The sequence below is a fragment of the Micrasema longulum genome, unplaced genomic scaffold (assembly GCF_059751315.1).
Source record: "Micrasema longulum isolate JH-2025_06_02 unplaced genomic scaffold, ASM5975131v1 h1tg000688l, whole genome shotgun sequence".
In the NCBI taxonomy this organism is placed as follows: domain Eukaryota; kingdom Metazoa; phylum Arthropoda; class Insecta; order Trichoptera; family Brachycentridae; genus Micrasema; species Micrasema longulum.
This window is the reverse complement of record NW_028277884.1, coordinates 624,263-638,284: the sequence shown is the minus strand read 5'-3', so window position 1 is coordinate 638,284 and position 14,022 is coordinate 624,263. Positions and strand designations below refer to the sequence as shown.

General features: G+C 34.7%; 1 protein-coding gene across 2 annotated transcripts in view; it reads left to right on the top strand.

Moving 5' to 3' along the window:
- Positions 1-14,022, top strand: part of vex (somatomedin B and thrombospondin type 1 domain containing protein vexed) — a 341,079-nt gene that overhangs the window by 182,585 nt on the left and 144,472 nt on the right. The gene's annotated exons all lie outside the window — the stretch shown is intronic.

Sequence of the window (14,022 nt, the reverse complement as noted above, 5' to 3'; positions counted from 1 at the left end):
AAAACAACATTCATTTATTTATTTTATTTATTAATTTTATTTATTTATTTCGACGACTTACGCCTTTGACGAAGCATAAAATATTATAAAAAAACAATAATAATAATAAAACAAAACACCTGAACACGATATAAAAAAATATAGATACATTAAAAAAAACAGCAGAAAATAAGGAAATAATGAAGAAAAATTAAATAAGAAATTATAACATAGGTATGCAGCAAATAAACGATAAATAAACGGCTCAAATAAAAAAGTATTGAAGTAACAGAGGCGATGTATCATAGCATAAACAGTAAAACAAATATAACACAACAACAACAACAACAAACCATCACGCCGTTTCTCCGTAGGGGTAGGCAGAGAGGATAGAACGCCATAACACTCTATCTTGGCATACAGACCTCGCTTCCTCTACATTCATACATCTTCTTATGCACGCACGCCGATTATTCCTACTTTTGACATGTCCATCTTCAAGTATTTGATGGACTTGATCGTGCTATGTCTTTCTCGGTCTTCCTCGTTTTCTGCATCCATCAACATTTGCATCGTAGATCCTTTTAGCCGTTCTTTCGCTGTCCATTCGCTCTACATGTCCAAACCAACGCAGCACACCTTTCTTAATTCTGTCAATAATGCATGTCTCAGCCTTACACACTTCACGGATCTCGACATTTGTGCACCTATCATACATCGTTTTACCACACATTCGCCTGAGGGATCGCATTTCGACAGCATTCAACCTACTTTCATCATTATTTTTCCAATTCCATACTTCGCTCCCATACATTAGAGTTGGAACTAGAACTCCGTTGTGAACTGCTAGTTTAGCCTCCTGCGATAAACATTTGTTTGCCAAAGTAGATTTTAGTGCACCGTTCACCCTGTTCCCGGCACTCACCCTCCTTTCCCATATAACACTTAGTACATTTTTATATTTTAGGAAAGAAGTGATTAAAAAGTAATGAGTTTAATTGATATGAAGATGAATTAAATAAGTCAAAGTTTCCATGTTTGTTTGCTAACATGTAGAACCGTGGAATAGGTGAGTATTTGGCATAGTTTGAACTATGCAAATCAGCAGCAAAATAAGTATTTTGTCTCGTCCCACGCTGTCTCAGATGAAAATTAACACAATTTAAAAGTTCGGGACTGTCAAGAACATTATTTAATAACTTGAAAAGCAGCACTAAATCTGAAATGTCCCTTCTATCACTAATACATATTAATTTTAACTGCTTCATTAAACATTTATAGTTAAGCTCTTCAATTGGACAATATATAACATGTCTTTCCGCCGTTTCCCCGTAAGGGTAGGCAGGGAGGATAGAACGCCATATCAATCTATCTTTTCATACAGACCGCGCTTCCTCTACATTCATACATCTTCCATGCATGCACGTCGATTATTCCTACTCTTGACATGTCCATATTCAAGTATTTGATGGACTCGATCGTGCCATGTCTTGTTCGGTCTTTCTCGGTTTCTATATCCATTAACATTCGCATCGTAGATCTTTTAAGCCGTTCTTTCGCTGTCCATTCGTTCCACATGTCCAAACTTTCTTGGTTCTGTCGATAATTCATGTCTTAGCCTTACACAGTTCACGGATCTTGACATTTGGGCACCTATCATACATCGTTTTACCGCACTTTCACCTGAGAGATCGCATTTCAAAAGCATTTAACCTACTTACCTACATCATCATTTTTCCAATTCCATACTTCGCTCCCATACATTCTTATGTAGAGTTAGCGCGAGAACTCCATTGTGAACTGCTAGTTTAGCTACATTTATTTGCCAAAATAGATTTCAGTGCACCGTTCACTCTGTTCCCAGCCCTCACCCTCCTTTCCATCCCTCGTAAACATACTTCCAAGATACACAAATTCTTCTACCTGATTCAGAATATCTCCGTTCATACTGATCTCACATTAAGTTATATTTTCATTCCTTGCAAAAACCATCACTTTCAATTTATCAACGTCCATAAGCAAATCGCTTTTCTTGCAAAATACGTATGTACATTTACATTCTTGTATAGTTTTACATTCATAAGTAAATTTTTTGTGTATGTATTACAAAAACACATATGTACATATCTTTATATTATATATAAAAGATAATATTCGTGTGTGTGTCCTCGATAGACTAAATAACTACTGGACGATTTACTTGTGGTTTTCAGCAAAACGATGAACTTAGACATTGGCATATTTATAGATTTTAAAGTCTTCAATCCGTTTTTAAAAAAAGTTTTATTCGTTGTCACCAGGGCTGCATTCGACGAGAATGCATAAAAAATTGAAGAATTTTGACTTTTTGTGCATGAAAAAAGTTTGTTTCTTAATGTTTACAAACAACATTAATTTTTATGGATCCCAATCAGATTCTTTCCTTTAATTCCACATAATTTCTACTTATTTTTTTTCTTTTCAATTGATTTTCAGAAAAAAAAATATATATAACGAGTATGTAGTAATAGAAAAGCATTTCCGGGTTCAGCTAATTTTTTATAAATTATTGTTTTAATTATTCATCACCATTCCCTTTTCGCATCAAATGGTGCATAGGGCACTCCATTGGTACACCAATTGCAGCGTTTCTTGATAAAAAAAATACATCTACATGAAGGTAAAATGTTTAGTCGTACGCTTCAGGTACCAATCTAGAGACTATGAAATTTTCTAGTATGAAAACACATTTTTGAAATAAATATTTCATATCAACCATTTCGGGAATCGAACCCAAGACGTCTTGCACTGTAGGCAAACGCGCTGACCGTTACACTACGCTGCCGGCGTTTTTATTATTACCTAGTTAAATACTAACCACTTTATTTTTATGACAATTAACTATCAGCTTTATATTGTTATCAATATGTTTCTTTTTTGAGTGATACCGTGTGTGTTGGATTTGTTCTGACGTTTCGGTTACCATTGCAGAAGCCATCTTCTGGGTAAACTGTATTTTTTATAGAAAAAAGTGTGTGTTTTTATGTACTAGTAATTACAATCACATAATTATTATTACTAGTACATAGTAATTACTAGTACATAAACACATACTTTTTTCTACAAAACACAGAGTTTACCTTGAAGATGGCTCCTGCAATGGTAGCCAAAACGTCAGAACAAATCGAACACACGTGGTATTACCCAAAAAAGAATCATATTGATAACAGTGACCGTGAAAACCTTCGCACCTATTTTACGTTGTTATATTTATATTTAGACGAAAATATTTAATCATCTTAACTGTTATTTTTATTTCTTATTTATTTCATTGTTGTTTTTTGTATTTTATGTCCACTAAATTGTTTAGTTTAAATTTTTCTATTATATAGTATTTCATATTGTTATGGATTTATTACATACGAAATTGATCACAGCAGTGATTATTTTGATAAAACATTTATTTGTAAAAGGTTTTTTGAGCCGTTGATGATTAAATAAATAAATAAATTATATACGTTCGAATAGAACAATGAGAAATGAGCAATACTGATAAAATCGTTATCGCAATAAGTGATTTGAATTTGCGTTTTGTGTCAAGTGTTGCGTTACACGGCTAGTACCAGCGCCGATTGTGGAAAGCCTAATTTCAATTTCCGTTTGTAAACGTGTTAGTTAGGTGTGTTGGAGGGCCTGGCACTTTGTGTTAACAATACGCTAATAACTTCCCCGCTTTGTAGTTTGGCAATCTGTGCGGCATGCAGTTGGTACCTGGTTAGCTGCTAGATTTACGGCGGCCGTGACGTCAGGACGGTGCTCAATACTTATACACACTCTAAGGGCACTGTACCACTATCCAATCCTCCACAGTTAATCAGAGCCGCCACTTATAAACACATCAACCACTAGCATACTTCCTGATTTTATTACTTACCGCCCACTGAGACGCATACTTGTAGATATTACAGCATCTAACGGCGCGGCGTCCCGCGTATGTTTAAACGTTTTCCAAACTAACCAGTTACACGAAAGAGATAGACCGCAATAAATCGTCTTTGGTTGACCGGATCAACCAAAATTTTTAGTCTGATCGCGTCAAAAACTGACTCAATAATAGGGCACGTATGACAATATGTTTGAGTATGGCAAACGCTTGAAATCAGGGGCGTGCAGTGAGGTTTTTGATTAGGAAGGCAGTCACTTGGTACTTGGTACTACGGTATGTATTAAATGCTGCAGCGAGACTTATTGTCGAAATCTTAATAATAAAAATAATGTTAAAATAAAACAAAATACGCAGCAGCGTTGGGAGGATCATTACCGCGCTTCTTCTACAGGTGAAATCACTAAAATGTTTTTCCCAACGCTGGCTGATGCAGCAAACTTCCGTCATCATCACCAAAGTACTTTCGAAACGACCTAATTTTTTACCGGACACAGAGCTATGAGAAGTTATATATATATAGTTTTAAATTTAGGAATGATGACTATTGTCCATGCGATGATATTTCTTCACAGAGTATCAAACATCTGTTATTTCAGTGCCCATTTTTCAGTTTGCTACGCCGTAATCTTGAAGCAGAATGCAGGAAAGATGGAATATCCTTAACAGATATCCACACTGTAGTTAAAAGTAGTTATCACGCGCCATTGTTCTTGGACTTTGCAACAATGGTGATTGGACTCATAAAGTAAATAAACCAAAATCAGTGATCGAACATCCCATTTCCAAGACAAACAAAAACTATTTTTTCCGAGTACCTTAGCCTTGTTCGTGACACGTAAGGCTACTAAATACAGGGGTCCAAATATATATAAAAAAATAATAATGATAATTATAATGTTTGGATAATTTATATACCGCCATTTTTGTGAAAATCACCTCAAGGACGCTGTACAATCAATAAATATCCGAGCACGTCTTGCAGCTACAGAGCGCATGGACAATAAGAAATCTAGCCCCTATTTACATTTTTATTTTTAAAAAAATTATTTGACAATGAAGTTTAGAGTTTAAGTTATATTTTTAAAAACGAAATAAAAAGCAAATTAATAAAATTAGAAGTTAGATAACAACGATGATTTTCTCAAATTGAACGGTTTGGGTAGGTAGAAAGAACTCCCCTTTAGGGAATATGCCTACCCGTATGCATATGTATGTAAACTGAATATGTATAAGTAAATCAATAATAAGGTCAGCCTCATGGTGTAATGGTCAGCGCGTTTGCCTACCGTGCGAGAGGTGTCGGGTTCGATTCCCGACATGGTTAAAATGGAATATTTATTTAAAGTGTAGTGTTTTCACACCAGAATATTTCATAGTCCATGGACTGGTATCTGAAGCGTAAGACTGATCATCTTACCTTCATGTAACAAAAATGATCGAGATACACTGCGATTGGTTACTAGTGCAGTGCCCTATGCACCATTAGGTGCGGAATGGGAATGATGATGATATGTATATAAAGTGTTTAAATAAATATATTTGAAAACTATCGTTTCACCAATAAAAGTGCTCAATTATTTATCAATCAGTCACAATGTATGAGAAAATAGTATTTGATTGGTTTTTAAGAACTTCTCCTACAAATCTTCTAAAGATCTCAAATTGCGCATGCGGGGACAAGTCCACACAAGTGAACTAGACTATTCAGTACTGAGTGAACTAGACGGAGCGCAGTGAGTTTTACTTCAGTTTGCGCATGATTGCGCAGGCGAAAGGTTGTGTGTGGGTTTGTCGTATTTTTGAGGAGTTGATGAATGAACATCGAATCAATCTCAGATAGCTACAATTGACAAACTTATAAAATATATTTGCCATAATTACCATAAAGATAAGTTAATATATATGTAGGATTGGGTTGTTGTGAGTTGGTTAGAGCTCCTACCCCAGTTGGAGATTGACAGAGAATACACGAAGTAGCTGTTAAATGCGTATTTATTACATGTCGAATAAGATACAGCACTTAGGTGTATAGCGCGAGCGTAGCGGCGATGTTGGGTTGAATAGACTGAACTTAAACTATATGCTGGAGCTGAGCGAACTGCACTGATCTTGTTGAGCTGACTAACTGAACGGCTGACTGACGTTGGCGGCGTCCTATGGTCTCTTTATAAACGACGTTCCTTTGTAGTTCATTTCTTTATGGTAGAGTCGATGTGAATGTGCTGCAGAACAATGCTCCCGGTTTAACGTGCAATACTATAAGAGTTGCATTATACGAATGTATTGGATTCGATATAAAATTATGGCATCGTCGGTCATTAGTCTACTTCAGGTGAACTAATTTAATACGTGTGTGTCATCGATTATGGATTATAGACCCTACATATATATATTAATATTAGACACTGATCGTTAAGTCAATTTTTCAGGGTAGCATTGGTTCCATTTAAACTATGGATAGACCGCGCATACTAGGAATGTATGCCAGGATAGACGTTTGTGGCTGTCCATCCTCTCTACGGGGAAACGGCGTGATAGAAGCAGTAACAGTAGTTGTTCAAATTGTTCAAATCAAATTTTAAAATGCATAATGAGTTACATGAATAAATTAAAATACAAATTAATATTTAGGTGTACACCTTCACCATAGTAATTGCACAAAAAAATAAAATGGATGTGCTGATAGGACCCATGCTATTAGAACCTAACACTAAAATTCACTAGTTTTGATAAAAAATGTTTAATCTTTAAGGAACAATAGCTAAAGTAAGAAGGGAAGAAAGGAGTCTGAATTTAGTACTAAGAATAGAGTTATCTTTTCAATTGAACATCAAATGGGTAAATCTATTTGTCAAACTGATGTTCCACTTTAATCAAATGGACTGCATTAGTTCACTAAGCAAGAGACACGTTTAATTTCAATAAGATGAAAATAGACAGTGATTATCGGGCGATCATTTCCTAACCTCAGGTTACCACACAGTGACTCGAGGGGGTTTTTTCACACAAAATGTTAAAGCTGAAAGTCTTATACAGCCATTCCGTATAGAAAATGCGTAGGTAATAAAGCAGCAGTAATAATATAACTTGTAAATCATAATAATTTTCCGATTCTATATCTTTCCCGCTTCAATACAAACTGCTGTGAAATGATTTCCCTCACAATTATGGCGGGAGAATGTTATTTAACGTCAGGCGCCCCCACCCCCCGCCCCAGCGGAGTTTTGAATTAGAAATTTGCAAATAGGGGTGCAAAGAATCGTCGAAAATCGATAGATCATTATTATCAGCCTCTAAAGCGGAAACTGAAGTGGAAAATTCCTACAACTACTACTACTACTACCATCACGCTATTTCCCCGTAGGGGTAGGCAGAGAGAATGGACCGCCACACCCGTCTATCCTGGCATACAATCCTAGCCTCTTCCACATTCATACATCTTGTCATAAATGCCCTTCGGTTCTGTCTGCTTTTGACATGACCAGACTTAAGATTTTGGTTTATCTGATCATGCCACGTCTTCCTTAGTCGTCCTCGTCTAACGTTGCCGTTCATTTTCGCCTTATATACTTGTTTTACCATTCTCTCGTCGTCCATTCGTTCTACGTGACCAAACTATCTCAGAGACCCTTTCTTAATCTTATCAATTATACTTGTCTCAGATTTACACTCTCGCCTGATTTCATCATTCGTAACCCTGTCATACATTGATTTCCCACACATTCGTCTAAGAGATCGCGTTTCAACCGCGTTCACTCGGCTTTCATCCTTCCTCTGCCAGTTCTATGTTTCACTTCAATACATAAGTGTTGGGACTAAAACTCCGTTGTGCACTGCCAGTTTAGCTTCGATTGACATATTTTTATTAGAAATTACTGTGCTTAGTGCTCCGTTTCATTTTGTTGCCCGCATTCACTCTTCTTTCAAAATCTTTTTCTACTCTTCCATCTCTTGAAAACATGCTTCCCAGATACACAAATTCTTCTACTTGCTCGAGACATTCGTTGTTTACATTTATTATGCAGTCAGTAACCTCACTATCCCTTTCAAATACCATCACTTTTGACTTACTTTCGTTCATCGCCAATTCGCTCTCCAGGCATACATCATACATTCTAGAGACTATTTGCTGCAAATCAGCCTTGCTGCTTGCTAACAGAACTGCATCGTCAGCATACAACAAGCAGCTTACTGAATAATTATCCATTTTTGCTCCAATACCCATATAGGAAAATTCCTAAGAATAGTTATGATAGAAAGTGTGTAAACTAACAAACAAAAAATGTTACAGATAAAATGGTGACACGACTAGCAGTAAACACAATGTGAGAATGACTGAGGAATTACTTTTTTGTATTGAGGATGTTATTTCTTGCCCTTGTTACATATTCATGTTCCTGAGCAGAGGGCTGACGATGTCCATCTCCAAATCTGTCTAGCAGAATCCAATTTTTATCGTATATTAGGCATATCTCAGACACATCAAAAGCTTTAAAGCTTTCTGTAGATGCGGTTCTTATTGGTACCTCGAGAATAACTTTTATGATGCCTTTTTGTACTCAAATATTTCGTTTAAGATGTGTAGCTGTAGCGGGTACCCCCCACCTTATTAGTCCATATTCTAAATGAGATGAGAAATGTGCAGAGTATATTTTTTTCATATCTTTACGTACGTAATTATTCTGTACGTGTGTATGTCACTGAACTCTTCTTAAACGGCTGGACCGATTTCGATGAAATATTTTGTGTTTGTTTGAGTGGGTCTCTTAATGATGTAAATTTACCATCAGACCCACTTTGTAAAATGGAAAAATATTAAATGTCAAATGTCACTATGTATTTTTTTTTTCTTTTATTCAGGAAACATACAGTACGGTTACATAGTTTTATATTTGACACGGTTAGACTTAATTCTAATGGACCAGTGAAGTTTCCATATTATATAATAATTATATGTAAGGTTAAGGACAGTACAAAAAAGAGAAGGAAAAAAAACGTAAATGGAAGTTGTTTAAAAATTAAAATTTAAGTAAAAGAAGTTATTTAAAAGTTTGTGGCTAGTATTAACAAATAAAAATAATATTAAAAATGAAGGAATTTTTTTTCCAAAAGTAAATAAAAGGTCAAAATTAAACTTAAGGGTGAAAAACATGCTCAGATATAAAAAAAATAAAAAACATTTTCAAAAAGGAAAAACATAAATATACACATACATGTTTTGTAGGATTCAAAGAAACGGTGAGAAGAATCTTCAATATAAAACAATAAATTTGAATACCGGTGAATTTGAATACTGCTGAAGACAGAGAAGGGCGAGTGACGTGTTACGCGCCCTTATATAGGTCCATTGGGCACTGTGGCCATAGACAACAACTCTCTGGTCCCCACAACAATATAAGTAATAAAAAGTAATTTCAAAAGTTATAGTTTATAATTTTTTTTTTTTTTTTTTTAATGTTTGCTGAAGCAGCTAATAGCAGACAACCCAACGTTCGGGCAGGACAACGTCTGTCGGGTCCGCTAGTCTATTATATAATTTTATCACGAATTGGCGTAATAATCTTATTCTGATGAAATAAATGAAAATCCTTTCTTATTTCAAATGTGCTTTATTTTGATTTAAAATATTTAGGGTACTTATTTTAATATTTTAGTTTGATTGCTCTCTCAATAATTGAGATTAATCGATGTTCAATAAATCGACGTCATTAATTGAGATGCTCCCATCCCTACAGCCATCGTTTCTCAATCTTCCGAATAGAGAAATAATAATAATTCAGCGTATGACAGCTGTAACCCCCCACCCCTACACAGCTCCCGCCCTTCGCCAGTCCGGCCAATGGCGCAGTTTCCCATAACTCGCTTGTTCGGTTCATTCAAATGGATTTAATTTGTTTAAAAGTTTCGAAACTCAAACAGATATTTCGTTAATTGTAATCGTTTAAATAAATCAGTTTGCAAAGATCAGAAACGAGGGAAAACAATTTATCTGTTTGTTTTAAACGTATTCCAAAAATATCATCAGTGAATTATGATAAACATACCAATTTTGATAAAATAAATAAATATTTATTTATTATTTATGTTTAAAGCATTAATTTTGTGGTCAAACGTTTTAACTAATGTTATTGAATATTAGTAAATAACCACTTACCGACTTTTTTAGTTTACCGATTTCGAGACGTACCCGTCTCTTTTTCAGGACACTCACTACGCCAACATGCAAATACTAAAATACACCTCTACCTTCACCTCCACGGTACGTCTTGAAATCGGTAGACGAAAAAAGTCGGTAAGTGCTTATATACCAATATTTATTAACATTAGTTATTTATATATTTATTTACATACATTAGTTTATTGCACATTATTTGAGACATAAAACAACAACTTTGTTTTAAACCACTTTTTTTTTCCTGTCGGTTTCAAAGCTATACAAGCTTTGTTATCACGGTATAATATATTAATGAATTCAATCCTATTTTATTATTACTGTGATTACTAAATATTTCATTTATTGATGAGATGGATACAATTTTCAAAAATAGACAGGAGTGGGCTAAAAAAAATATTATTTATTTCGTTAGGTATTTTTTTTTTTAATATTATGAATTGCTTTTTAATTTCTAAAATTTCCAAGTTGACCTATTTTAATAATTTCTTTTTAACGCGAAGAACTTTTAATCCCGTGCGTTTATTAAAATTTTGATTATTTTCTGTCAGATGGTTTGCGAATTCAGGTTTATTCGATATTATCATAGAAATAAAATTATACTTTGATAAAAAAAGCTTGGGAAGCTTTTAAGCCGGTCTGTAGAAAAAAAGTGGTTAAAAATAAAGTAGCTTTTTGATTATTTTATTATTTTGTTTTATTTTTATATTTTTTTAATTTTCACACCCATAAGGCTTTTACATATATAGAAGTTATATAAAACATGAGTATATAAACAACATTCAATTTAAAAAATACAATATATAGCAATAAAAGATAGAACAGTGTTTAGAAGTAAAGTTGGTATAAAATTATAATGAACAACCACAAAGTTAGTGCTTCAAATATAAATTTTATGCGAATTTAAACATAAATGACATTTCTTATTCTGCCCGTTCAGAGTGCCACAAGTCTTAATGCGTCAAACTGAGAAAAACGATTTTGAGGATTTTGACATTCGCAATTTTCGACGGCAGGTCAATTTATTCATTTCAAATTACATTTGAATACATACACATTTGCATCGGGTTGTGGTCACGCGGTAGTATTGTGGACTCACGAAATCAATTCTAACTTAACCTTGGAGTGCCTCATCAGCATCATCATCATCAGATATCTCATGTCCAATGGTGAACATAGGCCTTCCCCTTTAGTCTCCATATTTCCCTATCCTGAGCCAACCGCTTCCTGCAACTCGTCTTATGTCATCAGACCACCTCGTCTGAGGCCTGCCGACACTTCTTCTACCCGTTCTGTCTATCTAGAGTCTGTGATTCTGGCTATATGACCAGCCCAGCTCCATTTCTGGTTGGCAGCGGTGACCTTTGTTCTCGCTCTAATCCATGTATTGGTTTTTCTGTCTCTCAACGAAATACCCAGCATTCTCCTTTCCATGGCTCTCTGTGTCACTGATAATTTGTGGATTTTTTTTTCGTAAACACTAAAGTTTTACAGCCATATGTCAGTACAGGTAGAACACAAGCATCAAAAAGTTTCTTCTTTAAGTAATGTGAATACTTCGGAGATTTTAGGATATATGAGAGCTTACCAAAGGCAGCCCATGCTAAACCTCTCCTTCTACCTCTTGATTATTTTTCCCGAGGTTTATTTCGTGTCCCAGGTATATTATAACTATCAATATTTTCAATGATTTTGTCCATTTACTAAGATGTTACATGATTGGTTTGTATCACTCATAGTTTTTGAAGCATTCCCCTGGGCTTGGGGGGCGAGACAATAAATCTTCACAGGTCGCAGTGACATCAGGAGCTTGCATAGCACTGACCCACACCACTAAGAAGAAGAAGAAGATTTCTACAAGCGAAACGGAAGACCTACTGGTATCTATCAATGGTCCGGCTTCTCTATTAAGAGTTTTCTTTGTTTTCTCTTCATTAAGTAAATATGTCTTCAACAATTTTTGATTATGTCCAAATGCTTGCAGACTGGCTGGATAAATACGAACAACTCCCTAGGGAGGAAATCCAGCCAGTCTGCAAGCATTTGGACATAATCAAACATTGTTGAATTACTACCTGGTAAAAGAAGAAGTATAAAAATTGGAAAATTGTTTCCAGGCGTTGCCTAGTAGGTGATTTGGTTCAGCCGGATGAATCTCACCCACGTGATAAGGGTTTCGGCTCTTTTACTTCACAAAGGTCAACAGATGGTTGAGGAAATGTGGATGTTCAAACATGGCAGAATGGTGAATGTTACACAGTGTGTAAAGTGGCCTATTAAACCAGCCAATGACAGGTCATAAGCCATGTAAATGCCTAGACTTCCATATTCCCTTCTCGAAAACTTTTTCCCTCTCTGTGAAATAAATTTAAATATGTCTTCGTTCGAATATTGTGCAACTTTTTGTATCATTTTTTTCACTAGTATAATATAAACATTTGTAAAATATGGACAAAATCTATTTTTAATCCTAACTGGGATAATCTGCTTAAAATGGCTCCTCGTCAGTTGAGCCCTTAACTGCTCAGCAATAATAATCCAAGTAAGGCCCTTCGCTCTCTGGAGATTACAGTTAGAGCAATCACCAAATTAGCCCGGTTTAACTAACTGTCAAACTCCGGCGGGCGGTTAACTCTATTTTCCGACATAAGCCCTGCGGACCGAGACGGGGCGGAACGGGGGTTCAACTGTCATTAACTGAGATTACCCGCCAAACCTACAAAACAATTGGACCGAACAAAATTGATAAGGAATTACAAGCTCACGTGTGACCCGGACCGGAACGAAATGAAGATTCGCAAATTTATTTATTTAAATAAAATGTTTTCAATAGAAAATAATAATAATATTCATTAGAAAGTAATTTTATTTTATTCGTTGATATATGACGACCCTGGTTATAAGCCCTTGGCCTTATAGAGTTATTATGGTGCATTACGGATACGTTTTTTTGTAATATATACATATGTATTTGTATAATAAATAAATAAAAAGTCAATAAAAAAATAAAAAAATTACGTATTTAATAAAAAATTAAAATCAAAAAATTATATCAGTTATGAATAAAAAAGAAAAAACAATATTATCTCGGTGGGAAGTTAGTTTTTATACAAAACGGCCGCTATGAAAAAAAACTCATTTTCGAAAATATAAATAATTAAGGATAACAAAGTACTACTACCATCACGCCATTTCTCCGTAGGGGTAGGCAGAGAGAATGGACCGCCACACACGTCTATCCTGGCATACATTCCTAGCTTCTTCCACATTCATACATGCCCTTCGGTTCTGTCTGCTTTTGACGTGACCAGACTTAAGATTTTTGTTGATCTGATCATGCCACGTCTTCTTTGGTCGTCTCGTTCACGTCGCCGTTCATTTTTGCCATATATACTTGTTTTGCCATTCTTTCGTCGTCCATTCGTTCTACGTGACCATCTCAGAGACCCTCTCTTAATCTTATCAATTATACTTGACTCAGATTTATACTCTCGCCTGATTTTATCACAACAAAGTTAAAGAGATAATGCGGTAAAAATATAAAATCTCAGTAAATGAGCAAATATAAAGGGACAAGGTTGTCAATTTTTTTTAAAGTTCGAGATTAGTAATTAGCGAAAATTGACAAATCTGCTTTCCTTCCATACTTTTACTTTTATTTGCTTTTTATATATTTTTATGTATTTTTGATTATGAATTTTTATGTTTTTATCATTATGTATTTTTGTATAATTTAATTTAGCACTCAATCTTATTTGACATATTAATTATTACTCCTATTTCTTACTACAGTGTATAGTGAGTTTATAAAAACCGTATCATTTCAATTATGCTATTATATACATATTCTTTTTCTATTTATTTCAATGATACTATTATTTATTTTTTTAATACTCCTTTATTTTAGTATTATACTTTTATTTTTTTTATTTCAATGATACTGTTA